Genomic DNA, 27,976 nt, shown 5'->3' with positions numbered 1-27,976 from the left:
GCTTTCTTCTGTTCTAGCAGGGTGGAGAACATGAGCAGGGTCGAGTTCCAGCGAGTCGGGCTATCGCAAATGAGGCGTCTCACCAGCATGTTGTTTTTGCGCTGAATTTCCGCAAAGCGTGCCATGGCTGTGTAAGACCGCCTCAAATGCCCACAGAACTTCCTGGCCTGCTTCAGGACATTCGCTAAGCCAGGGTACTTTGCCACAAATCTTTGAACCACTAGATTCATGACATGTGACATGCAGGGTATGTGTGTCAGCTTCCCCATATGCAAAGCGGCAAGCAGATTGCTGCCGTTGTCGCACACCACGTTGCCTATCTCCAGGTGGTGCGGGGTCAGCCACTCATCCACCTGTTTCTTAAGAGCAGCCAGGAGAGCTGCTCCAGTGTGACTCTCCGCTTTGAGACAAGACATGTCTAAGATGGCGTGACACCGTCTTACCTGGCATGCAACATAGGCCCTGCGGAGCTGGGGCTGTGTAGCTGGAGAGGAGAACTGCCACTCAGCCAAGGAGGAGGAGGAGAGCGAAGAGCATGTAGCAGGAGGAGAGGAGGTGGCAGGAGGCCTGCCTGCAAGCCGTGGAGGTGTCACAATTTGGTCCGCTGCGCCCTGCTTGCCATCGTTCACCACCAGGTTCACCCAATGGGCTGTGTACGTCATGTACCGGCCCTGCCCGTGCTTGGCAGACCAGGCATCCGTGGTCAGGTGTACCCTTGACCCAACGCTCTTCGCAAGAGATGACACCACTTGCCTCTCAACTTCACAGTGCAGTTGGGGTATGGCCTTTCTCGAAAAATAAGTGCGGCCTGGCATCTTCCACTGCGGTGTTCCGATGGCCACAAATTTACGGAAGGCCTCAGAGTCCACCAGCCGGTATGGTAACAGCTGCCGAGCTAACAGTTCTGCCACGCCAGCTGTCAGACGCCGGGCAAGGGGGTGACTGGCCGAAATTGGCTTCTTCCACTCAAACATTTCCTTCACGGACACCTGACTGCTGCTGTGGGCAGAGGAGCAGGAACCGCTCAAGGGCAGAGGCGGAGTGGAGGAGGGTGCCTGTGAAGGTAGAAGGGAGAAAGCGGCAGAAGCAGATAATGCACCTGATGGAGGAGGAAGAGGAGAAGGAGGGTGGCTTTGCTTTTGTGTGCTGCTGCTGCTTTTGCTCAGGTGGCCATCCCATTGCTGTTTGTGCCTTTTCTCCAGGTGCCTTCGTAAGGCACTTGTCCCTACGTGAGTGTTGGCCTTTCCACGGCTCAATTTTTGTTGGCAGAGCGAACAGATGGCTTTGGTCCGATCTGAGGCACACACATTAAAAAATTTCCACACCGCTGAGCCACCCTGGGATGTGGGCACTATGGGGACCTCAGCAGCTGATGCTGAAGGGCAAGTTGGCTGGCTGTACATAGGTGGCGATACATGGTGCCGGACTCTGCCACCAGCTGTTTCTGACGAAGAGCTGCCCCAGCTTCTTTCAGCAACTTCTCTCCTCCTACTACTCTCTGACTCCCCCTCTGAACTGTCCCCCTCTTCATCTCCTCTATTGGGAACATACAGAGGATCCCTATCATCGTCATCATCGTAGTCATCCTGCCCAGCTTCACTTGACTCAGAAAAATCCAAACATGCACCATCAGTAGGTCCTTCATCCTCCTTACACGTTACATCCATAGTGTTGCCGCGTAACGCAGACATATGAGCTAGTGAAAATTCATCTGGCTGTAACAACAATGGCTGTGCAGCAGTGATTTCACCACTAAATAATTCTTGCGAAGTGTCAAATGCAGCGGAAGTGGTGCTAGTAGTAGCGCTGGTGGCTGAGCAAGATGAGGTGTTCTGTGTCGCTAAATACTCAACCACGTCCTGACAATCTTGGGACGTGATGGGACGTGCCTTCTTCCGAGCACTGTACTGTGGGCCAGGTCCACACGAAATTACATTTACACGACCTCGCGCAGACCTGCCGGGTGGCCTTCCTCTGGCTCTGGCACTACCTCTTCCTCTACCTGTTTTGTCCATATCGGGTATGCACGGAGTGGTATATCACACTGCGTGCACTCACGTAGGTAGGTGGGTTCACTTAACTGCACAGGTATGCACACTGATGCGGTGGGTTCACTGAACAGAACAGGTATACAGTGGCGGGTTCACAGAACAGGTATGCAGTGGCAGGTTCACTGAACACAACAGGTATGCAGTGGCGGGTTCACTAAACAGGTATACAGTGGCAGGTCCACTGAACAGAACAGGTATGCAGTGGCGGGTTCACTGAACACAACAGGTATGCAGTGGCGGGTTCACAGAACAGGTATGCAGTGGCAGGTTCACTGAATACAACAGGTATGCAGTGGCGGGTTCACTAAACAGGTATACAGTGGCGGGTCCACTGAACAGAACAGGTATGCAGTGGCGGGTTCACTAAACACAACAGGTATGCAGTGGCAGGTTCACTGAACACAAGAGGTATGCAGTGGCGGGTTCACTAAACAGGTATACAGTGGCGGGTCCACTGAACAGAACAGGTATGCAGTGGCAGGTTCACTGAACACAACAGGTATGCAGTGTCGGGTTCACAGAACAGGTATGCAGTGGCAGGTTCACTGAACACAACAGGTATGCAGTGGCGGGTTCACTAAACAGTACAGGTATACAGTGGCGGGTTCACTGAACACAACAGGTATGCAGTGGCGGGTTCACTGAACAGGTATACAGTGGCGGGTTCACTGAACAGAACAGGTATGCAGTGGTGGGTTCACTGAACAGGTATGCAGTGGTGGGTTCACAGAACAGGTATGCAGTGGCGGGTTCACTGAACAGTACAGGTATACAGTGGCGGGTTCACTGAACACAACAGGTATGCAGTGGCGGGTTCACTAAACAGGTATACAGTGGCGGGTCCACTGAACAGAACAGGTATGCAGTGGCGGGTTCACTGAACAGAACAGGTATGCAGTGGCGGGTTCACTAAACAGTACAGGTATACAGTGGCGGGTTCACTGAACACAACAGGTATGCAGTGGCGGGTTCACTGAACAGGTATACAGTGGCGGGTTCACTGAACAGAACAGGTATGCAGTGGTGGGTTCACTGAACAGGTATGCAGTGGTGGGTTCACTGAACAGGTATGCAGTGGTGGGTTCACAGAACAGGTATGCAGTGGCGGGTTCACTGAACAGTAGAGGTATACAGTGGCAGGTTCACTGAACACAACAGGTATGCAGTGGCGGGGTCAGTAAACAGGTATACAGTGGCGGGTCCACTGAACAGAACAGGTATGCAGTGGCGGGTTCACTGAACACAACAGGTATGCAGTGGTGGGTTCACAGAACAGGTATGCAGTGGTGGGTTCACAGCACAGGTATGCAGTGGTGGGTTCACTGAACAGGTATACAGTGGCGGGTCCACTGAACAGAACAGGTATGCAGTGGCGGGTTCACTGAACAGAACAGGTATACAGTGGCGGGTTCACAGAACAGGTATGCAGTGGCAGGTTCACTGAACACAACAGGTATGCAGTGGCGGGGTCACTAAACAGGTATACAGTGGCAGGTCCACTGAACAGAACAGGTATGCAGTGGCGGGTTCACAGAACAGGTATGCAGTGGTGGGTTCACAGCACAGGTATGCAGTGGTGGGTTCACAGCACAGGTATGCAGTGGTGGGTTCACAGCACAGGTATGCAGTGGTGGGTTCACAGCACAGGTATGCAGTGGTGGGTTCACTGAACAGGTATGCAGTGGTGGGTTCACAGAACAGGTATGCAGTGGCAGGTTCACTGAACAGGTATGCAGTGGTGGGTTCACTGAACAGGTATGCAGTGGTGGGTTCACTGAACAGATATGCAGTGGTGGGTTCACAGAACAGGTATGCAGTGGCAGGTTCACGGAACAGGTATGCAGTGGTGGGTTCACAGCACAGGTATGCAGTGGTGGGTTCACTGAACAGGTATGCAGTGGTGGGTTCACTGAACAGGTATGCAGTGGTGGGTTCACAGCACAGGTATGCAGTGGTGGGTTCACAGAACAGGTATGCAGTGGTGGGTTCACAGCACAGGTATGCAGTGGTGGGTTCACAGCACAGGTATGCAGTGGTGGGTTCACAGCACAGGTATGCAGTGGTGGGTTCACAGCACAGGTATGCAGTGGTGGGTTCACTGAACAGGTATGCAGTGGTGGGTTCACAGAACAGGTATGCAGTGGCAGGTTCACTGAACAGGTATGCAATGGTGGGTTCACAGAACAGGTATGCAGTGGCAGGTTCACTGAACAGGTATGCAGTGGTGGGTTCACAGAACAGGTATGCAGTGGCAGGTTCACTGAACAGGTATGCAGTGGTGGGTTCACAGCACAGGTATGCAGTGGTGGGTTCACTGAACAGGTATGCAGTGGTGGGTTCACAGCACAGGTATGCATTGGTGGGTTCACAGAACAGGTATGCAGTGGTGGGTTCACAGAACAGGTATGCAGTGGCAGGTTCACTGAACAGGTATGCAGTGGTGGGTTCACAGCACAGGTATGCAGTGGTGGGTTCACTGAACAGGTATGCAGTGGTGGGTTCACAGCACAGGTATGCATTGGTGGGTTCACAGAACAGGTATGCAGTGGTGGGTTCACAGCACAGGTATGCAGTGGTGGGTTCACAGAACAGGTATGCAGCCAGACAGGAACAAGTTAAGCCTAACTAATCTTTCCCTGAGAGACAGTCTGCAGCAGCTCGCCCTACTCTCACTAATGCAGGCAGCACACGAGTGACCGTAATGGCCGCCGCTGCCTGCCTTATATAGAGGGGTGGGGCTCCAGGGGCTAGTGTAGCCTAATTGGCTACACTGGGCCTGCTGACTGTGATGTAGAGGGTCAAAGTTGACCCTCCATGTGCATTATGGGGCGAACCGAACTTCCGCAAAGGTTCGCCTGCGGGACGCGAACGCGAACCACTGAAGTTCGCATGGAACCGTTCGCAGGCGAACCGTTCGGCCCAACTCTAATGGCAATGCAACAGAAAATGGGCGTGGCATGGGTCATTACAGTGGGTCATACATTACAGTACTTAAAGAGACTCCGTAACAAAAATTGCATCCTTTTTTTATCATCCTACAAGTTCCAAAAGCTATTCTAATGTGTTCTAGCTTACTGCAACACTTTCTGCTATCACAGTCTCTGTAATAAATCAATGTATCTTTCCCCTGTCAGACTTGTCAGCCTGTGTCTGGAAGGCTGCCAAGTTCTTCAGTGTTGTGGTTCTGCTATGAACTCCCCCTTTCAGGCCCCTCTCTGCACACTGTCTGTGTGATATTTAGATTAGTGCAGCTTCTCTCTGCTCTCTTATCTTTTACAAGCTGGATAAATCATCTTCTGAGCTGGCTGGGCTTTCACATACTGAGGAAATTCAGACAAAGGCAAAGCTGTTTGCATGAAGAAAAGAGCAGCCTGAAACTTCAGTGCATGAGAGATGCAGGGGGAAAGAAACACACAAATGATCTCTTGAGATTCAAAAGGAAGGGTGTATATAGCCTGCTTGTGTATGGATGTATTTTCTATGTGTGGACATACTGTACATCAACCTACTTCCTGTTTTGGTGGCCATTTTGTTTTTTTATAAAAAAAACTTTTAAAAACTGTTTTTAACCACTTTTAATGCGGCGGGGAGCTGCGAAATTGTGACAGAGGGTAATAGGAGATGTCCCCTAACGCACTGGTATGTTTACTTTTGTGCGATTTTAACAATACAGATTCTCTTTAAAAGTATCACTGAATTGGAACCCAAGAAAGCACGTATACAAAAAAACCCAACATACTAATAGAATGGTGACAAAAGGAATAGTTGGCAAAGTAGTGAAACTAAGCCAGCTGGGGAAGGGTATTTTATCAGTGGCTGAATAGTGTACTGGTTAAGGGCTCTGCATCTGACACAAAAGACCAGGGTCTTAATCTCGGCTCTTCCTGTTCAGGAAACCAGTACCTATTCAGTAAGGAGACTTTGGGCAAGCCAGTATAAATGTTCTGTGTTGTGTCTTGTAAAGTCTAGTAACTGAATTCTGGGAGTGACAGAAAATAAATCAGAGCTGCAGTAGATAAGAAGCAGGAAGGAGAGAAGGGAGAGACATTGGATAGTTCAGGATCAAAGCAAAATTGTAGTAGCTTACCCAGAATCTCAGGCACACTTTGTCCTGTCCCGGAAGTCTTTCAAATTCTTGTGAATCAGGGATTGGCCAGTGGGAAATAAAAGGGCGGGACAACAAATGCTGGGCTGGCTGGCTGGGGGAGGAAGAGCAGAGGATGGGGCTGATCTTGAGTGAGTCTGCCAAACTCAATGGCGAGGACACCTAAGCCCTGGCAAGCACGGATCTGCCGTACATTTCAATGGACAACGCCATGAAATAGATGTCGCACAACAAACAATTTTATGAATCGTACGTAAATATATGGAGAGTTGGCGACACTGCTTCAGATTCCTAAGACCCTGGAGCATGATCTTTATGGACTATATTTTTTAACTGCCCCATTGGAAGAGTTTCATACAATTCTGGTAGTGGTAGATAGCTTTACAAAAGGGGCCCATTTTATATTCATGAAAAAGACTCGTTTTGTGGTAGAATACCTTTCAGTGTAGAGTCAGACAGGGGAGTACAATCTTTGTGCTAATATGAATATTCAATAGATATTCTGCTTTCCATCTGCAAAAAATGACTAAAAAACCCGATAATCCTTGAAACTATACTTGTACTGTTTATTTTTTGTTTTAAGACAGCTGGTTATCTTTACCTCTGGCTTAATTTGCATATAATAACTTTGTCCATTCTGCTACAAACCACACCCTGTTTTTCTCAAATTATGGTTATTATCACCCAACATTTCTTCCAGATTTTTTGATAGATCAACCACACCTGCAGTTAATGATCATCTGTCAAACCTTCATCATAACATTGTTACTGCAAGATACAATTGCAGAGACAACGCATTCCAAAGACAGGCTGATGTTCACAGGAGAAGAGATCCTTCACCTGAAGGTTGAAGATTCAGTCTGGGTATCTACTGCCAATCTTAAAATTCCTTGTCCTAAAAAGTTGGGGCTTAAATTTGTGGTATATTATCCTATTAAGAAGGAAATTAACCCTTTGACATTTGAGCTAAAATTCTCAGAGACTTATAAAATCCATCTAGTATTTCATGTGTCAATACTTAAAGTGAACCTTAAAGGGGAACTGAAGAGAGAGGTATATGGAGGCTGTCATGTTTATTTCCTTTTAATCAATACCAGTTGCCTGGCAGCCCTGCTGGTCTATTTCTCTGCAGTAGTATCTGATTAAAACCAGAAACAAGCATGCAGCTAGTCTTGTCAGATCAGACTTATAAGTCTGAACCACTGAAACACCTGATCTGCTGCATGCTTGTTCAGGGGCTATGGCTAATAGTATTAGAGGCAGAGGATCAGCAGGGCTGCCAGGCAACTGGTATTGTCTAAAAGGAAATAAACATGACAGCCTCCATATACCTCTCTCTTCAGTTCCCCTTTAAGCCACCTTATCGCTATTGCGGACCGCAAAAATTCGCGTTGCCGCATTACGCACGCATAGATATGCGGCAACGCGTATTTTTGTGTACGCTTTCCGGCCCGCAATAGCGCTAATTACAGTCGGGAATGCGGAAAAAGCTACGCCTGGCCAGTCCTGACGGGCCTGTCGGCAAAAACGAAACTAGCTGGCAGCAGGGGACCAGAGGATTAGTGAGTGGCTGCGAGGGCACAGGACTGCTGCAGGGGGCTGGTAAAAGCCCCAGGTGAGTAAAACTTATTTTTTTTTCTGGCTTAAGTGTCTCTTTAAAGCGGAATATAACCCTGCATTTCAACTTTGCTCTAAAACATTATTTACAGTATATTATATGCAACCAGCATTTTTTTTTTTACTAGACCAGCATTGGAAGGGTTACACACAGCTTTAAAGTTCCTGGAGATTTCTGCAGACGCATCCGAAGCTGACAAAGATACATTTTGTTTACATAAATGTATCTAAGTGTTGAATGTGACTCACTCTCTCAGGAGCTGGAGGACAGCCAAAGAGTGTGTAACATTTCTCAATAGATACATATAACTAAATAGAATGTAACAATCTGAACTTCTGCATATCTCTCCCGCAACCTTAAACCTCTGTGTTTAACCCTTCCAATGCTGGTCTAGTAAAAAAAATGCTTTTTGCATATAATATGGTGTAAATAATGTTTTAGAGCAAAGTTGAAATGCAGGGTTATATTCCGCTTTAAGTTGGCAGCATTGAATACTTTTTTCTGGTCTAGATTCTGCACCGCCACCTCTTGTTATAATTAAAGGAGAAGAAGAGTTAAAGGTGGAAGATAACTCTAGAAGTGGGATCCAATTTCTTATTTTGTGAAGTGGAGAGGTTGTGGACATAGGCGGACTGGCCTGGGGGGACAGGGGGCAATTGCCCCCCGGGCCGCCTCCTGCACCTTTCATCAGGGCCGCCAGGATGTTTTCCTACTCTTTTTCATAGAAGCGTCTCCCTCCCCCGGCCGAATGCAGTGCGTGTTGGTGAATCTCGAGGTGCTGCTAGGCAACAGAGGTCCTGCCCCCTGCCTGTAGTAGCAGCCAGCCAGTGAAGAGAGAGCAGAGGTGGCTCTCTAGCGCGTCATTTGAAGTGGCCAGGCTGCCGGAGGATTCCAGTCCTGCCTGGTGAAATGAACGCTGCAGTTTCTCGCTCAATCTCAGATTCCCAGCCTCTTGCCTCTTGAAGTTGGAGTGACAGGACACAGATCACTGCAGCCAGACATCAGTGACCAGACAATGTTCTTTGTAAGCCGACACCTCCTCTCCTCTTCATTTGTTTGCTCTGTTTTGAACTGGCCAGCTCTAATGTGTACATGCATACCTCCCAACATTTTAAAATTAGAAATCGGGACACAGGCCACACCCCTAACCACACCCCCAAGTCACGTCTACTATAAAGTTTTTTGAAGATTTTTTTTTTTTATATTGATGCCCTTATATTTTTTAATAAATATATCCCTCATATACCCTGCCCGTGGGTGGGGCTAACTAATGTAGCTATACCAGCTAATGTAGTTACATAAAGAAAAATGAAGTAAATGCACATAATGAGAGACAGTGTTTCCCCAGTAAATGCACATGAGAGACAGCTTTTCACCAGTAAATGCACATAATAAGAGACCGCTTTTCACCACTAAATGCACATAAGAGACAGCTTTTCACCACTAAATGCACATAATAAGAGACAGCTTTTCACCACTAAATGCACATAAGGGAAAGCTTTTCACCACTAAATGCACATAAGAGGCATCTTTTCACCACTAAATGCACATAATAAGAGACAGCTTTTCACCAGTAAATGCACATAAGAGACAGCTTTTCACCAGTAAATGCACATAATAAGAGACAGCTTTTCACCAGTAAATGCACATAATGACAGCCAGTTGTCCCCAGTATATGTAGCCAGGGATATATGTGCCCAGTATATGTAGCCAGGGTGTATATGTGCCCAGTATATGTAGCCAGGGTGTATATGTGCCCAGTATATGTAGCCAGGGTGTATTTGTGCCCAGTATATGTAGCCAGGGTGTATATGTGCCCAGTATATGTAGCCAGGGTGTATTTGTGCCCAGTATATGTAGCCAGGGTGTATATGTGCCCAGTATATGTAGCCAGGGGGTATATGTGCCCAGTATATGTAGCCAGGGGGTATATGTCCCAGTATATGTAGTCAGGGTGTATATGTGCCCAGTATATGTAGCCAGGGGTTATATGTGCCCAGTATATGTAGCCAGGGTGTATTTGTGCCCAGTATATGTAGCCAGGGTGTATATGTGCCCAGTATATGTAGCCAGGGGGTATATGTGCCCAGTATATGTAGCCAGGGGGTATATGTCCCAGTATATGTAGTCAGGGTGTATATGTGCCCAGTATATGTAGCCAGGGGTTATATGTGCCCAGTATATGTAGCCAGGGTGTATATGTGCCCAGTATAAGTAGGCAGGGGTATATGTGCCCAGTATATGTAGCCAGGGGGGTATATGTGCCCAGTATATGTAGCCAGGGGGTATATGTGCCCAGTATATGTAGCCAGGGTGTATATGTCCCAGTATATGTAGTCAGGGTGTATATGTGCCCAGTATAAGTAGGCAGGGGTATATGTAGCCAGGGTGTATATGTCCCCAGTATATGTAGCCAGGGTGTATATGTCCCCAGAATAGTTAGCCAGGTGCCCCCCCCCCCCCTCAGGAGGGGAGCAGAGAAGAGGGAGAGCGGTGGGCAGCGGTGGAGAAGGGGGGCCATCTCCCCCCTTCCCTCACCTTAAGGTGCTCTCCCTCCCTCGCTGTCCCCTCCGGAATGAAGTGCGGTGGCTGGCAGAGGGGCGGAACTTACCTTCCGTGTCCTCCGTCTGGTCTCGTCGCCGGCGCGGGATGATTTGCCACTACTCTGGTCTGATCCAGAGCAGCGGCTGCGGCACCAGAACTTCCGGCCAGCGCTTGGAGCGACACGGAAGGTAAGTCCCGCCCGCTGCCAAGCGCCACCGCCAGTCAGCCACACATCGGAGGAGAGAGCGAGAGAGGGAGAGCACCTAAGGTGAGAGAAGGGGGGGAGATGGCCCCCTTCTCCGCCGCTGCCCACCGCTTTCCCTCCACTGCGCTGCTCTCCTCCTGCTACAGGCGGCTGTCAATACTGACAGCCGCCCGGGACTTGGGGGGCTCTTACCGGGATAGCGGGAGAGCCCCCCAAAATCGGGAGAATCCCGACGAAAATGGGACGTTTGGGGACTATGTACATGTAACCCTTTCACTGCTGCCTGCTAGTTTTAGCTTTTTGCAGCACTGGCTCTTTGTATTTAAGGCATGCATATCTATATATTCTTCTAGTTTGACTGCACACTGATGTGTTTTACTATCTCAATAACACTTGCCACTTTACGGACTTCCCGATGCACAATAAAAAAAATATTTTTTAATCACGCTTCTCCCGGCCCCGAGCAGCAGTCGCAGTCCCTCGCCGCAGCCCTGGTCCTCTTCAGTGTCCCTGCTGGCCGTCCGCAATAATGTCTACCTGCTGGCAGGGTCGTCTCTTCTGCGCCTGAGTCCACGTCATCTGGCGCATACTGCGCCTGAGCATTAGTTTTGCACATGCCCAGTATGCGCCAGATGATGTGGAAGCGCAGGCACAGAAGACCCGACCACCTGGCAGGTAGCCATCATTTTGGACGGCCAGCAGGGACACTGAAGAGGACCAGGGCTGTGGCGAGGGACTGTGACTGCTGCTCGGGGCCAGAAGAAACCCTAGGTGATTAAAAAATATATTTTTTACTTTGCATTGGAAGTCCTTTAAAGGAAACCTTAAAGTGTACCTGAGTTGTGTACAGGTGTATTTATACTTACCTGGGGCATCCTCCAGCCCCATGAGGTGCTACCTCGCTGGCCGCTTTGTTGTCTTATTACACAACCTCCTCCTGGTAATCTGGCCAGTCATGCGCTTCTGCACATGCCTGTTTCCCTCGCCATTCCCTGTTGTCCTTCTTGTTCCTCTCTGATATCCATTCAGCAGCTGTTCCCTCTGAAAGTTGCATGTGCCTCCTGAATTGCGCTCCCACAGCCGGGAGCATTCTGCGCTTGCGAAGTTGCTAAAAATTGGTATTGCGCATGCGGCCAACATTTCCAACTATGGAAGTGTGATCAGGGAGGTGTGTGGCCATGCCTGGTCTCTCACCCTCTGTAGGGGCCTCAGGCTGAGCTGTCCCTGTGCTCCACAGCACCCCTTAAAGGGAAGATCCGCGCTGGAAATAGAAAAAAAAAAAACTTACCTGGGGCTTCCTCCAGCTCCTGGCATCCAGCTGTGAAGAAGCCGACCTCGCCAGGTCGGCTTCCAGGTCAGCTTCTGTGCACTCCACAGCGCGAGTCACGTGCTGTACGTGACGTCATCGGGTCTCTACTGCGCAGGCGCAGTAGTTCTGCGCCTGCACAGTAGAGACCCAATGACGTCCCTACGCCACGTGACCCCCCCGCCGTGGAACGCACAGCAGCTGACCTGGAAGCCGACCTGTCGAGGTCGGCTTCTTCACAGCTGGATGCCGGGAGGGAGAGGAGCTGCGGTGAGGGCACCGATCGACTGCCAGAAGCTGGAGGAAGCCCCAGGTAAGTGGAGTTTTTTTTTTCCAGCGCGGACCCTTCCTTTAAGAGTAGTACTCGCAGTGGCGGACATACGGCCGTGCAGGCCGTGCCGCCGCACGAGGGCCCCTGAAGTTCTGTTTTCTTCAGGGGCCCATTAAGTATTTTTTTTTAATATATATACTTTTTATTAATTTTTTCCCCCGGGGGGCCCCCGACTCCTATCCTCCCTCCCTCAACTCAGGGGGCCCCCCTCCCGGTATGCGCGGCGGGAGAGCGGCAAATCCGGGTCTCCAGGCATGCGCTAGAGGGCTCAGCCGGCAGCCGCTTGGTCTCCAATATGTCGACAGAGTTGGAGACATATTGGAGACCAAGCGGCTGAGCTTCTAACGTCTGCCTGGAGAGTACTGAAGACTTCCTGTATTTGCCGCTCGCTCTCCCGCCGCGCATATCGGGAGGGGGGCCCTCCGAGGTGAGGAAGGGAGGGAGGGAGGATAGGAGTCGGGCCCCCCACCCGGATACTCAAAGGGCTACCTGCCTACCCACCTGGCTACCTAGCCACCTACCCACCCGGCTACCTACCCACCCACCAGGCTTCCTACCTACCTACCCACCCGACTACCTAACCACCCACCTGGCTTCCTACCTACCTACCCACCCGGCTACCTAATAACCCACCCACTTGGCTACCTACCCACCCACCAGGCTTCCTACCTACCTACCCACCCGACTACCTAACCACCCACCTGACTTCCTACCTACCTACCCACCCGGCTACCTAACCACCTACCCACCCGGCTACCTACCCACCCACCAGGCTTCCTACCTACCCACCCACCCGACTACCTAACCACCCACCCGGCTACCTACCCACCAGGCTACCTACCCACCCGGCTACCTACCCACCCACCCACCCGGCTACCTACCCACCCACCCAGCTACCTAACCACCTACCCACCCGGCTACCTACCCACCCACCCACCAGGCTTCCTACCTAACCACCCACCCGACTACCTAACCACCCACCCGGCTACCTACCCACCCACCCATCAGGCTACCTACCCACCTGGCTACCTAACCACCTACCCACCCGGCTACCTACCTACCTACCCACCAGGCTACCTAACCACCTACCCACCCACCCGGCTACCTACCTACCTACCCACCCGGCTACCTAACCACCTACCCACCCGGCTACCTACCCACCCACCAGGCTTCCTACCTAACCACCCACCCGACTACCTAACCACCCACCCGGCTACCTACCCACCCACCCACCAGGCTACCTACCCACCCGGCTACCTACCTACCTACCCACCCGGCTACCTAACCACCTACCCACCCAGCTACCTACCCACCCACCAGGCTTCCTACCTACCCACCCGGCTACCTACCCACCCACCAGGCTTCCTACCTACCTACCTACCCACCCGGCTACCTATCCACCCACCAGGCTTCCTACCTTCCTACCCACCCGGCTACCTAACCACCTACCCACCCGGCTACCTACCCACCCACCAGGCTTCCTACCTACCCACCCGGCTACCTACCCATCCACCCGGCTACCTACCCACCCACCAGGCTACCTACCCACCTGGCTACCTAACCACCTACCCACCCGGCTACCTACTCACCCACCAGGCTACCTACCTACCTACCCACCCGGCTACCTACCTACCTACCCACCCGGCTACCTAACCACCTACCCACCCGTCTACCTACCCACCCACCAGGCTTCTTACCTACCCACCCGGCTACCTACCCACCCACCAGGCTTCCTACCTACCTACCTACCCACCCGGCTACCTACCCACCCACCCGGCTACCTACCTACCTACCCACCCGGCTACCTAACCACCTACCCACCCGGCTACCTACCCACCCACCCGGCTACCTACCTACCTACCCACCCGGCTACCTAACCACCTACCCACCCAGCTACCTACCCACCCACCAGGCTTCCTACCTACCCACCCGGCTACCTACCCACCCACCAGGCTTCCTACCTACCTACCTACCCACCCGGCTACCTATCCACCCACCAGGCTTCCTACCTACCTACCCACCCGGCTACCTAACCACCTACCCACCCGGCTACCTACCCACCCACCAGGCTTCCTACCTACCCACCCGGCTACCTACCCATCCACCCGGCTACCTACCCACCTGGCTACCTAACCACCTACCCACCCGGCTACCTACCCACCCAACAGGCTACCTACCTACCTACCCACCCGGCTACCTACCTACCTACCCACCCGGCTACCTAACCACCTACCCACCCGGCTACCTACCCACCCACCAGGCTTCTTACCTACCCACCCGGCTACCTACCCACCCACCAGGCTTCTTACCTACCCACCCGGCTACCTACCCACCCACCAGGCTTCCTACCTACCTACCCACCCGGCTACCTAACCACCCACCAGGCTTCCTACCTACCTACCCACCCGGCTACCTAACCACCTACCCACCCGGCTACCTACCCACCCACCCGGCTACCTACCTACCTACCCACCTGGCTACCTAACCACCTACCCACCCAGCTACCTACCCACCCACCAGGCTTCCTACCTACCCACCCGGCTACCTACCCACCCACCAGGCTTCCTACCTACCTACCTACCCACCCGGCTACCTATCCACCCACCAGGCTTCCTACCTACCTACCCACCCGGCTACCTAACCACCTACCCACCCGGCTACCTACCCAACCACCAGGCTTCCTACCTACCCACCCGGCTACCTACCCATCCACCCGGCTACCTACCCACCCACCAGGCTACCTACCCACCTGGCTACCTAACCACCTACCCACCCGGCTACCTACCCACCCACCAGGCTACCTACCTACCTACCCACCCGGCTACCTACCTACCTACCCACCCGGCTACCTAACCACCTACCCACCCGGCTACCTACCCACCCACCAGGCTTCTTACCTACCCACCCGGCTACCTACCCACCCACCAGGCTTCCTACCTACCTACCCACCTGGCTACCTAACCACCCACCAGGCTTCCTACCTACCTACCCACCCGGCTACCTAACCACCTACCCACCCGGCTACCTACCCACCCACCAGGCTTCCTACCTACCCACCCGGCTACCTACCCACCCACCAGGCTACCTACCTACCCACCCACCCACCAGGCTACCTACCTACCCACCCACCAGGCTACCTACCTACCTACCGGGCTAGTTACCAACCCACCCACCAGGCTACCTACCCACCAGGCTACCTACCCACCCACCCACTCACCCACCCACCAGGCTACCTATCCACCCAACCACCCATGGGAGCTGCGCGCCGGATGGAGGCTGGGACAGGAGGTCTGCTGCTGCAGGTGAGTAAATATTTTTGTTTTTTTATTTATATTAGCAGGTGTATGTTCTGGGCAGGTCTGCCACAAGATTGCATGTATTTTCTGCGCAAATCTGCCGACATGATTGCATGTATTTTCTGGGCATATCTGCCGACATGATTGCACGTATTTTCTGGGCATATCTGCCGACTTGATTGCACGTATTTTCTGGGCATATCTGCCGACATGATTGCACGTATTTTCTGGGCATATCTGCCGACATGATTGCACGTATTTTCTGGGCATATCTGCCGACATGATTGCACGTATTTTCTGGGCATATCTGCCGACTTGATTGCACGTATTTTCTGGGCATATCTGTCGAAATGATTGCACTTATTTTCTGGGCATATCTGCCGACATGATTGCACTTATTTTCTGGGCATATCTGCCGACATGATTGCACGTATTTTCTGGGCATATCTGCCGACATGATGTGTATTTTCTTGAGAAAACCTGCACAATTATGTAAATTTTCTGGGGAAAGGGTCACCAAAACTTGGGCCCACTGTCTTTGCGTTGCACTTTTCAAGGAAACCTGAGGTGAGAATAATCTTGAGGCTGCCATATTTCTCTCCTTTTAAGCAATACCAGTTGCCTGGCTGCCGTGCTGGTCCTCTGCCTCTTATTCTTTCAACCATAGACCCTGAACAAGCATGCAGCAGGTCAGGGGTTTCTGACAATATTGTCAGAACTGACAAGATTAGCTGCATGCTTGTTGCTGGTGTAATTCAGTTTATTACTGCAGCCAAATAGATCAGCAGGGCCGCCAGGCAACTAGTATTGTTTAAAAGGAAATAAACCCTCACCCCGGGTTCGCTTTAAGTTAGTTAGCTCCGCCCTCATCTGGTCATTGCCACGTCCATTTTCTATCCACACCTATTTTTTGGGTTGTAGCCACGCCCATATTTTCCCGCGGCGCAGGTCGTAGGGGGCCCACAATTACAATTTTGCACAGGGGCCCACTGCTGGCTGTGTCCGCCACTGAGTACTCGCATGTCCTCGATCCAATGGCAAATCTCTCTGCTCTCCTCAAGCTGAGAGTAACTATGGTGACTTTCCTGTCGCTTAGCCTCCATGTTCCATGGTTACTCCCAGCGCGGCCGATTCCATGATAAACGTTCCCTATCTTCCTCACTGGTACCCCCTACTACTGGCTTTTATTGATCACATCATTATGTAACATCGGCATTAGGAGGAAGCAGGGAGAGGAGGACGCTTATCATGCAGGCACCCAGGAGTAGGTGAGTTGACTGCTGCTCTTCCCGCTGCGGGGAGTGGGGAACACAGGAGCCATGGGGGTGGGGTACGGGGGAACAAAAGTGACACTGGGAAAAAAAGAACAAGGGACATGAGGTGACACAGAGGGAGACAAAAGAGACAGAGGGGGACAAAAAAGGCACAGGGGGAATAGGTGACATAGAGGGGGACAGAAGAGGCACAGAAATGAGTGTTCTGACTTAAGAACAGATTTAGATTAAGAACAAACCTACATTCTCTATTTCCTTCATCAATAGGTACAGGTTACTATTATTATATTATATTATACAGGTTATTATTAGGTACAGTATGTCTTGCTAGTACTTAACCACTTGAGGACTGCAGGGCTAAACCCCCCTAGTGACCAGGCCATTTTTAGCAAAATTGGCCACTGCAGCTTTAAGGCCAAGCTGCAGGGCCGCACAACTCAGCACAGAAGTGATTCCCCCCCCCCCTTTTCTCCCCACCAACAGAGCTCTCTGTTGGTGGGGTCTGATCGCTCCCCCCATGTTTATTTTTTGTTAAATAAATATTATTGTTTGGTTTTTTTCCTGAAAAAACCCTGTTTCTTTAAATTTCTTCCCTCCCTCCCCACAGCCAGCCAATTATGGCGATCGGCTGTCATAGGCTTCTGCCTATGAGAGCCGATCGCTCTCTTGTCCCCCATGGGGACAGCCGTGTCACACGGCTGTCCCCAGTGCAGCGCTGCTGCTCATCGCAGCGCTGCACCTAGTAAATAGACGGCGTGATCGCCGTCTAACAGTCTCCCGAGCGGCAATAGCCGCTCGGAGACTGAAGGCGGGGCGGAGCTCCGCCCTCCGAGCATGAGATGCGCGCGCACCATGCGTGCGATCTCATGCAAAACAGAGCCCCAGGACTTTACGCCAATTGGTGTTAGGCGGTCCTGGGGCTGCCGCTGCGGCCACGCCTACTGGCGTGACGCGGGCGGCAGAAGGTTAATATATTCTGTTTTTGCCATCAGAACTGCCTTAATTTTAATTCTGTATGGCATTCCTCTGAGATTTTTGGTCCATACTGAGATGTCATGCATGGTCACGCCCATTTTTGTCATTTTTCATAGCGCCCCAATTCCCCCCTCCCCCCCCCCCCCCAGGGCCTCTGAGTTGCATTTTCCCCCCAGGCCAAAAGGTCCCAGTCCTCCCCTGGTTATGGACCTGAAAGTAACTCTTGTAAACCAGCTGTAAACATTCCTGCTCATGCTGCAGAGTTTCTGGATCCTTGCTTGTCTGACTACCTGTTCTGTTGCTGACTCTGGCCTGGCTTTCTACCTGCTAGGGTTTTAACCAGAATCCGTTAACTAACCACAGAGCACTCCTGCTCCTGATTCCCTGTGTGCTGTCTCCCCCTCCGGGCCTCAAGCAGCATGCTGCAAGATTAACTGTCCTTCTCAGCACCAAGTCTCTTCATCTTCATGGTGAGATTTGTGACAATGCTGCTTTTATGCTTTACAGAGGCCCAGGGGCCACCAGGTGCAGCAGTAAATTGACTACAGTTGCCTTTGCTTCTCTCCTGTCACTCAGTTACCAGTGTTTCTGTGTGGGTGTGAAGCACTGCTGCAGCAGAGAGAGCAAGGGCTTGACTTTGTGAGTAGGGGGTAGGACAAAGGGGTGAGATCTGGGACAGCCCATCCAAATCAGGAAGGCTGGGCTGTATGGCATGGTCTACAGTGTATTTGTGAACAACCTGTCCTATTAAATAAGTTATTTTGGTTGAAAAAACATACACCCATCCAGAAAATTAGGTTCAATACTAGCCTGCACTTTCACATATCTCAGTTGATCCAGAGAAAGGCAAAACTCCTTACAAGGCTTGAACCAGTTAGCCCTAAAAGGGGAAAAAAACAAAACCTGATTCCAGATGGCAATCAGATAAAATCCCTGGATCAAAACCACCGGGAAGTACCGTACCTAGTAATTATAGCCATGCATGTATTTCAATGCAAGGAAAGTGTTCAAGCGATAACTGTGCTATAACTATTTCCTGTGGCAATAAATTCGACATTTTAATCTTCAGACCTTTCCTAAATAAAGGGCTAAAACATTTTTCCCCCATGCTTATATCATGTCCATTATTCCTTTGAACAAGCCTAGGTACAAAAAGCTTAACTGCCAAGCTTTTGCACTGCTCTCGGTTGTATTCATGCATGTTAATTTGATCTCTATGGCGTCTTTTCTCCAGACTTAATAAGCACAGTTTACCTAATCTTTCCTGGTAAGTGAGACCACCTATCTCTCTAATCAATTTTGTTGCTTGTCTTTGCACCTGCTCTAAAACGGAAATGGCACTTCTATAATGCGGTGTCCGAAATATTTCAGATGTGGCCTTACAGGAGAGCTAAACAGGGGCAGTACTATGATAGCATCTTCAATTTGGTTTGTTTGTTTTTATTTCTCTTTAATGCATCCCAAAACTTTTTGCTTTAACTGCAGCTGCTTGGCATTGAATATGATTTGACTTGTTGTCCACAAGAACTCCTAATCCCCCTCTAAGTTTCACGTCTTCATCCATATCTCGTTTCTTTTGTATGGTGCTAGACCATTGGTACAACCAAAATGCATGACTTGACATTTTTAAACATTGAATTTAATCTGCTGTTTACAGGCCGTATTACCCTTCTATCCAAATCCTTCTGCAATATGTCATTATATTACTGAGTTTTGATAATTCTGCACAACTTTATACCATCTGCAAAAATAACATTCATTTCTACTTAATCTAATAAACCCAAGAGTACTGGACCCAGTACCAACCCCTGTGGGACCCCACTTCTAAAAGTCATTTTGAATATGAGCCATTGACCACTACGTGTAAGTTTTTGTTATTTTTTCTTTACATTGCATTATGTCTGCCTTATAGCATAGGTGCTACAGTGTAAACAGACTATTGCTGCTCAGTTCCTCACCCCAGTAGTCAGCACAAAGATTTTGCTTAACCAAACAGCTGCTTGTTGGGACAAGCATGAAAACTTGTAACTGTCATATACTGAAACCTGTAGTCTCCACCTTCCATATATTTTGCCAGCCTTAATAATAGGCTAGTGCTTTATAGGTAAGCCATAATAGTGTAGCACATTTAAAATGTGTTTCCAAATACCGAAAATCAGTTTAAAAAAAAAAGTTTAATCACAGATTCAGAACTTAATTAGAAACAGTTTAACAATAATAGCTAAGAATGTATTCCTGATGACATATTTAACATAAAAACTACATATTAAAGGACAACTAAAGTGAGTTATATAGAGGCTGCCATATTTATTTTCTTTTCAGCAATACTAGTTGCCTGACAGTCCTGCTGACCCTCTGCCTCTAATACTTTTACCCATAGACCCTGAACAAGCATGCAGAAGATCAGATGTTTCTGACATTGCCAGATCTAACAAAGATTAGCACCCCTCATATTCCTCTCTCTTCAGTTGTCCTTTAAAAGTGTAGTATCACCACAAAAAAAATCTCTAGTGATAGTTCTAGGTGGCAGTCACCCAATGTCAGACCCTTAAAGAGACACTGAAGCGAAAAAAAATATATGATATAATGAATTGGTTGTGTACTATGAATAATTACTAGAAGATTAGCAGCAAAGAAAAAAAATCTCATATTTTTATTTTCAGGTCTAAAGTGTTTTTTCTAACATTGCATCATTCTCTAATATATGCAGATTAAACAACACTCAGCATTCAAAATGATTCTTTCAGAGCAGTCTGTGAACTAATGACCTCTCCTCTGGCAGAGAAGAAGTAAATAGTTAACGAACAGTTGAGATAATAAAAGTCAGAAAACAGCCCTCTCCATGACTTTGAAAGTCGTAGAGATTAATGGCTTTTTTGTATAGAGATAACAACTGGAGTTTCTTAACTCTTCCTGTACTGGAAATAATTAGATTGATGTATCTGATCTTAATGTTTTATTTCTTAGCTGTACTACACATACAAATCATAATATCATAATTTTTTTTTCTCTTCAGTGTCTCTTTAAGGGCCAATTCTTACTATTTCCATTGCGTTGCAGAATAACTTTGCATGCCATATCAATGATCATACAATGCCATGAGCCTGTTAACACTTCTGTGTGAGCACTGAAGTTATTCCAACTTGCTGCATGCAGACTTTGAATTAAAGTCTGTCCAGTCTCCATTGCAGTTCACGCACATTATAACCCATGCATTTTGTAAAGCGCACAGTGTGAATCCAGCCTTCTCTACAGATGATCTGAGGCATAGGTAGGGCTTTCAGCGCCCGGGGACAAAGACAATCAATGCGCCCTCTAGGGAGGGGCCCGTGCCGTGCCAAAAATGGTGCGTTGCCACGCAACACAATGTGTGTGTGGTAATGGGTGGGGCCAAATATACATGACCTTAGCAGTGGTGTAAAAGGTCTGCCAGGGAAGTTTGAGCTCTGCCATAGTGTTTCCACACAAAATACATGTAATCTGACAGCATTTCACCAAAAATACATGTAATTTGGCAGAAGTTCCTCCAAAATACAGATAATATGGCAATGGTTCCCCCAAAATAGACATAATCTGTCAGCAGTGGTACCCCCCACATACATATAATCTGGCAGCTGTTGCCCAAAATACACTTAATCTGGCAGCAGCGGTTCCCCAAAAATACAGTTAATCTGGCAGCAGTTCCCCCAAAATAGGTGCCCCCAGTATAGGTAACCAGGTCTATAGGTGTCCCCAGTGCAAGTAACCAGGCCTATAGGTGTCCCCAGAATAGGTAGCCAGCTGTATATGTGTCACCAGTATATGTAGCCAGGTGTATATGTCCCCAGTATATGTAGCCAGGGGTATAGGTGTCCACAGAATAAGTAGGCAGATCTATAGTAGTCCCCAGAATACGTAGCCAGGTGTATAAATGTCCCCAGTATAGGTAGCCAGGGGTATATTTATTTATTTATTTATTGTATTTATAAAGCGCCAACATATTACGCAGCGTTGGACATTAGTTTAGGTTACAGACAATATTTAGGGGTGACATACAGCAATATGACAATACAGGAATACAAGAAAAACCAGATCACGCAGCACAGTATGAGTACAAGGTAATGCTTAGTCAGTCACTGGAGGGGAGCATGGAGATTAGAAAAGTTGGTTCACTCAAATGCATAGCATGGGTGCACAGTAATGGAGGTGCATGATGAGGTAGGACACAAAAGGAGGACCCTGCCCAAAGGCTTAAAATCTAGAGGGAGAGGTAGGGACACGAAAGGTAAGGGTCCAGAGTTCAGCTGTGGGTTTGGAGCATTTGTAAGGGGTGGTAGGCCAGAGTGAAAAGGTGAGTTTTGAGGGCCTTTTTGAAGATGTTGAAGGAGGGGGCTGCCCTAATGGGTGGAGGTAGGGAGTTCCATAGTGTTGGAGCAGCTCTTGAGAAGTCCTGGAGGCGTGCATGGGACTGGGTGATGCGGGGGGGTGATCAGGCGGAGTTCATTGGAGGAGTGAGCGGCTAGGTGTGTACCTCTGATTAAGATCGGAAATGTAGATTGGACAGGTTTTTTTGGACGGATTTGTAGGTCAGACCCAGTATCTTGAATTCTGGACTGGATAGGAAGCCAGTGGAGGGATTCACGGACGGGAGCAGCCCTGGTGGAGCGAGGGGAGGAGTGGATAATTCCGTCCTCAGTATATGTAGCCAGGGGTATATGTCCCCAGTATATGCAGCCAGGGGTATAGGTGTCCCCAGTATATGTAGCCAGGGGTATACAGTGGCTTGCAAAAGTATTCGGCCCCCTTGAAGTTTTCCACATTTTGTCACATTACTGCCACAAACATCAATCAATTTTATTGGAATTCCATGTGAAAGACCAATACAAAGTGGTGTACACGTGAGACGTGGAACGAAAATCATACATGATTCCAAACATTTTTTACAAATCAATAACTGCAAAGTGGGGTGTGCGTAATTATTCAGCCCCCTGAGTCAACACTTTGTATAACCACCTTTTGCTGCAATTACAGCTGCCATTCTTTTAGGGTATGTCTCTACCAGCTTTGCACATCTAGAGACTGAAATATTTGCCCATTCTTCTTTGCAAAAGTGCTCGAGCTCAGTCAGATTAAATGGACAGTGTTTGTGAACAGCAGTTTTCAGATCTTGCCACAAATTCTCGATTGGATTTAGATCTGGACTTTGACTGGGCCATTCTAACACATGAATATGTTTTGTTTTAAACCATTCTATTGTTGCCCTGGCTTTATGTTTAGGGTCATTGTCCTGCTGGAAGGTGAACCTCCGCTCAAGTATTTTGCAGACTCCAAGAGGTTTTCTTCAAAGATTGCCCTGTATTTGGATCCATCCATCTTCCCATCAAATCTGACCAGTTTTCCTGTCCCTGCTGAAGAGAAGCACCCCAGAGCATGATGCTGCCACCACCATATTTGACAGTGGGGATGGTGTGTTCAGAGTGATGTGCAGTGTTAGTTTACCGCCACACATAGCGTTTTGCATTTTGGCCAAAAAGTTCCATTTTGGTCTCATCTGACCAGAGCACCTTCTTCCACATTTGCTGTGTCCCCCACATGGCTTGTGGCAACCTGCAAACGGGACTTCTTATGCTTTTCTGTTGACAATGGCTTTCGTCTTGCCACTCTTCCATAAAGGCCAACTTTGTGCAGTGCACGACTAATAGTTGTCCTATGGACAGATTCCCCCACCTGAGCTGTACAGGTCCTTTTCAAAAAATTAGCATATTGTGCTAAAGTTCATTATTTTCTGTAATGTACTGATAAACATTAGACTTTCATATATTTTAGATTCATTACACACAACTGTAGTAGTTCAAGCCTTTTATTGTTTTTAATATTGATGATTTTCATCTCATGAAAACCTAAAATTCCTATCTCAAAAAACTTGCATATTTCATCCGACCAATAAAAGAAAAGTGTTTTTAAAACAAAAAAGTCAACCTTCAAATAATTATGTTCAGTTATGCACTCAATACTTGGTCGGGAATAATTTTGCAGAAATGACTGCTTCAATGCGGCGTGGCATGGAGGCAATCAGCCTGTGGCACTGCTCAGGTGTTATGGAGGCCCAGGATGCTTCGATAGCGGCCTTAAAGGGAAGGTTCAGGGACTATCTAAAAAAAATAAAAATCCATTTCCACTTACCTGGGGCTTCCTCCAGCCCGTGGCAGGCAGGAGGTGCCCTCGGCGCCGCTCCGCAGGCTCCCGGTGGTCTCCGGTGGCCGACCCGACCTGGCCAGGCCGGCGGCCAGGTCGGGCCTCTTCTGCGCTCCATGGTGCGTTCCACGCCGGCGCGCTGACGTCATCGGACGTCCTCCGGGCTGTACTGCGCAGGCTCAGTAGTTCTGAGCCTGCGCAGTACAACCCGGAGGACGTCCCATGACGTCAGCGCGCCGGCGTGGAACGCACCATGGAGCGCAGAAGAGGCCCGACCTGGCCGCCGGCCTGGCCAGGTCGGGTCGGCCACCGGAGACCACTGGGAGCCTGCGGAGCGGCGCCGAGGGCACCTCCTGCCTGCCACGGGCTGAAGGAAGCCCCAGGTAAGTGGAAATGGATTTTTATTTTTTTTAGATAGTCCCTGAACCTTCCCTTTAAGCTCATCCAGAGTGTTGGGTCTTGCGTCTCTCAACTTTCTCTTTGCAATATCCCACAGATTCTCTATGGGGTTCAGGTCAGGAAAGTTTGCAGGCCAATTGAGCACAGTAATACCATGGTCAGTAAACCATTTACAAGGTGCCAGGTCGGGCTGAAAAATGAAATCTTCATCTCCATAAAGCTTTTCAGCAGATGGAAGCATGAAGTGCTCCAAAATCTCCTGATAGCTAGCTGTATTGACCCTACCCTTGATAAAACACAGTGGGCCAACACCAGCAGCTGACATGGCACCCCAGACCATCACTGACTGTGGGTACTTGACACTGGACTTCAGGCGTTTTGACATTTCCCTCTCCCCAGTCTTCCTCCAGACTCTGGCATCTTGATTTCCGAATGACATGCAAAAGTTGCTTTCACCTGAAAAAAGTACTACTGAGCAACAGTCCAGTGCTGCTTCTCTGTAGCCTAGGTCAGGCGCTTCTGCCGCTGTTTCTGCACCTGTAGCCCATTTCCTGCACACGCCTGTACACGGTGGCTCTGGATGTTTCTACTCCAGACTCAGTCCACTGCTTCCGCAGGTCCCCCAAGGTCTGGAATCGGTCCTTCTCCACAATCTTCCCCAGGGTCCGGTCACCTCTTCTCGTTGTGCAGCGTTTTCTGCCACACTTTTTCCTTCCCACAGATTTCCCACTGAGGTGCCTTGATAAAGCACTCTGGGAACAGCCTATTCGTTCAGAAATTTCTTTCTTACCCTCTTGCTTGAGGGTGTCAATGATGGCCTTCTGGACAGCAGTCAGGTCGGCAGTCTTACCCATGAATGCGGTTTTGAGTAATGAACCAGGCTGGGGTTTTTTAAAAGCCTCAGGAATCTTTTGCAGGTGTTTAGAGTTAATTAGTTGATTCAAATGATTAGGTTAATAGCTTTTTTAGAGAACCTTTTCATGATATGCTAATTTTTTGAGATAGGAATTTTTGGTTTTCATGAGCTGTATGCCAAAATCATCAATATTAAAACAATAAAAGGCTTTCAACTACTTCAGTTGTGTGTAATGAATCTAAAATATATGAAAGTCTAATGTTTATCAGTACATTACAGAAAATAATGAACTTTATCACACGGATCAGTTAATTGAAGCGCAAGTTGAAATGGGCGCGGCTATTCCCTCAATGTATTTACCGGCTACATCTCTCGGTCCCGGCGCAGACTGTATAAAATGGGCGCATTAAACGGCTATACCTATGCCGTTGTAACTGGTGTCTGCGCCTGCTGCTATGGCTCTCTTTAGACTATTAGAGAGGCTTTGATGTTTAGCGGCTATGGTGCTATGGCTTGCTTTTGCGAACACGCCAATAGAGTAAGTTGATTTGGGCACCGCTATAACTGCAATGTATTTTCTCCGCTTCATTAATTCTCCCTGCGCTGACTGCAAAAACTGGGTGCATTTCATGGCAATAGCATTAGCCACATTCCACTGGCTATTACCAAAATCCACCAGCTATAATTTCCACTCTTTCGGTGCGCTTCCCTGCTATTACCTGGCACTTATTGTTACTTCACTTCCTCCGCTACATCAATTGACGAGTATGGCAACATTTTGCGCTATCCTGGTGGAGATTATTTCGTCACTTCTTGTGCTGCCAAATTAACCTTACTGCATTTTTGCGTTAGGCTTAACATTCATTAGCGGCTATACAATATTCAATTTACTAGTGGCTATATTATGTGAATACATGTAAATCATATTCAAACTGTATCAACTATTTTCTGTCTAAAACTGTTCAGTACATGTAAAACTTTTTAGGTATTGCCACTATGTAACGTACATTTGAGAAATAGCGGTTATGGTGCTTATACGCTATAATTGGCTTCAAGCTGTAAATTATTAGATCCAGTGACACAGTGATGTGTAACCTTATGGTAGCAGCTATAAATTCAGTTAAGAGTTTGTATCTACCATCCAAGGCAATGTGGTTATAGTTTACTGATCTAACGAGTCCCATGCTGCCCGCTGACTGTGCCTATAATGATGCAAAATACTTGCGGAATCCATACACAGTGCAGACTGGCACATATTTTTGGCCTCCATTTATTGCTCCTGGGCACCTACCTCTTCAGTTCCCAGGTCCCATTTCGGCACCAGTTCAGGGGTCCAGCACCACACACATATTGGCAATGGCTATAGGAGTGGGTGCTGTAGTATAACAAAGTTAATTGCGGCTGTGTGCACCTGAACTTTGCTTTGGAGGTTTGACAGGGGCAGCGGCTGTGGGGCTGCCGACACTGACTGCAGTGGGTGCTGAGGACTGACTGTGCCTGGGGATCCAGGTATGACATACAGGGGTAGGTTAACCTTGTGGAAGGGTTAGTGTTAGGATGTAGGGTAGTGATTAATAGCCATTATAGGAATAGCCTTAGTGATATTTAAATATCTGGAATCTCGGTGCCCAAATGAACAGGCTTATGTTACTAACAAAAGAGACAACAGGTCCTTGGGCACCAAAGTCATCTCTTCCTACAGCCGCTGTCAGCAGGTGAATCGATAACACATGTACTTACTGAACAGAGCAAGGATGGATCGTCTGTGCTTCTGAGCTGACATAATTCACTTGAGGCTGCCACAGTGTGAATGCAGTCTGAGCAGCGGCTTCATGAAGTGTCATTGCCGCTCTGTACAGCCGTTGGACTGGGCACCTATGCAGCCAGTGGCAACTTATACTAATATAGGCTGATTTCTTTGGGCCACATGCATCATTGTAGCCACCAGTTGAATTGAAGTCCTGCTCTTTGTAGGAGATCGGTAAGAACAGGTGTAGGTTAGAACGTTCACCTACTGACTCCATTTAAACTTGATAGGGGAAGATGCCCCGGTGTTCCAAGAACTAATCTGGCTCTGTGAGATGTCTTTGGTGCAGCTGTGTACAGCTGATCCTCAGAGCTGACAATGGCTACATGAGGCAGCAATAGTGTGGATGCAGTCTCTGCAAAGCTGTTGGACTCGGCTCTGGTCCTACCAACAAATAACTTGCTTTTTGACTGGGTGCCTGTCCAAGCAGCGGCTATATGAAGTATTGTTGCCAGTATGTACAGACTATTAATGGTTAGGTAACTTTGTGGGAGGGTTAGTGCTAGTTTTATTTTAGGATGTAGGGTAGTGAGGGGGTTAAATCTTTTAATGCAGCATGTGGATGCCACTCCAGAAGAGGAAGCAACATTCCTCAGCTCCTGATGTAGCCGCTGTACAAGGGTCAAACCTAAAGCAGCTGTCAGAACTAAGCCGATGACCTGTAAGCGCACAAGTCCCGGGAATATATTGTCTCGTGTCAGCCGTCACTACTTTTAGTTTTTCCCTTGAACAGTGGCAACATTAAGCTACACTGAACTTAACTACGCTGAACTGGCTACAATCACTGCACAATGGTATATGACCTATAAGCAGGCCGACACTATATGACCATAGCTGTTACCAAGCTCTGTAAGCTTTTAATGCAGCCTTTGAACAAAGGTTACATAAAGCTACATTACAAGCGGAGTACAGGATGTATGATTTAATATAGCATCAGCCTGACTAGGGAATGACAGCAGTAGCCTTTTTAACCACTTAAGGACTGCAGTCATAAAACCCCTTAAAGTGAACCTCCGGACTAAAAATCGACTCAGC

The sequence above is a fragment of the Hyperolius riggenbachi genome, chromosome 3, assembly GCF_040937935.1.
Source record: "Hyperolius riggenbachi isolate aHypRig1 chromosome 3, aHypRig1.pri, whole genome shotgun sequence".
In the NCBI taxonomy this organism is placed as follows: Eukaryota; Metazoa; Chordata; class Amphibia; order Anura; family Hyperoliidae; genus Hyperolius; species Hyperolius riggenbachi.
The sequence above is the reverse complement of the archived record's forward strand: the minus strand, read 5'-3'. Positions refer to the sequence as shown.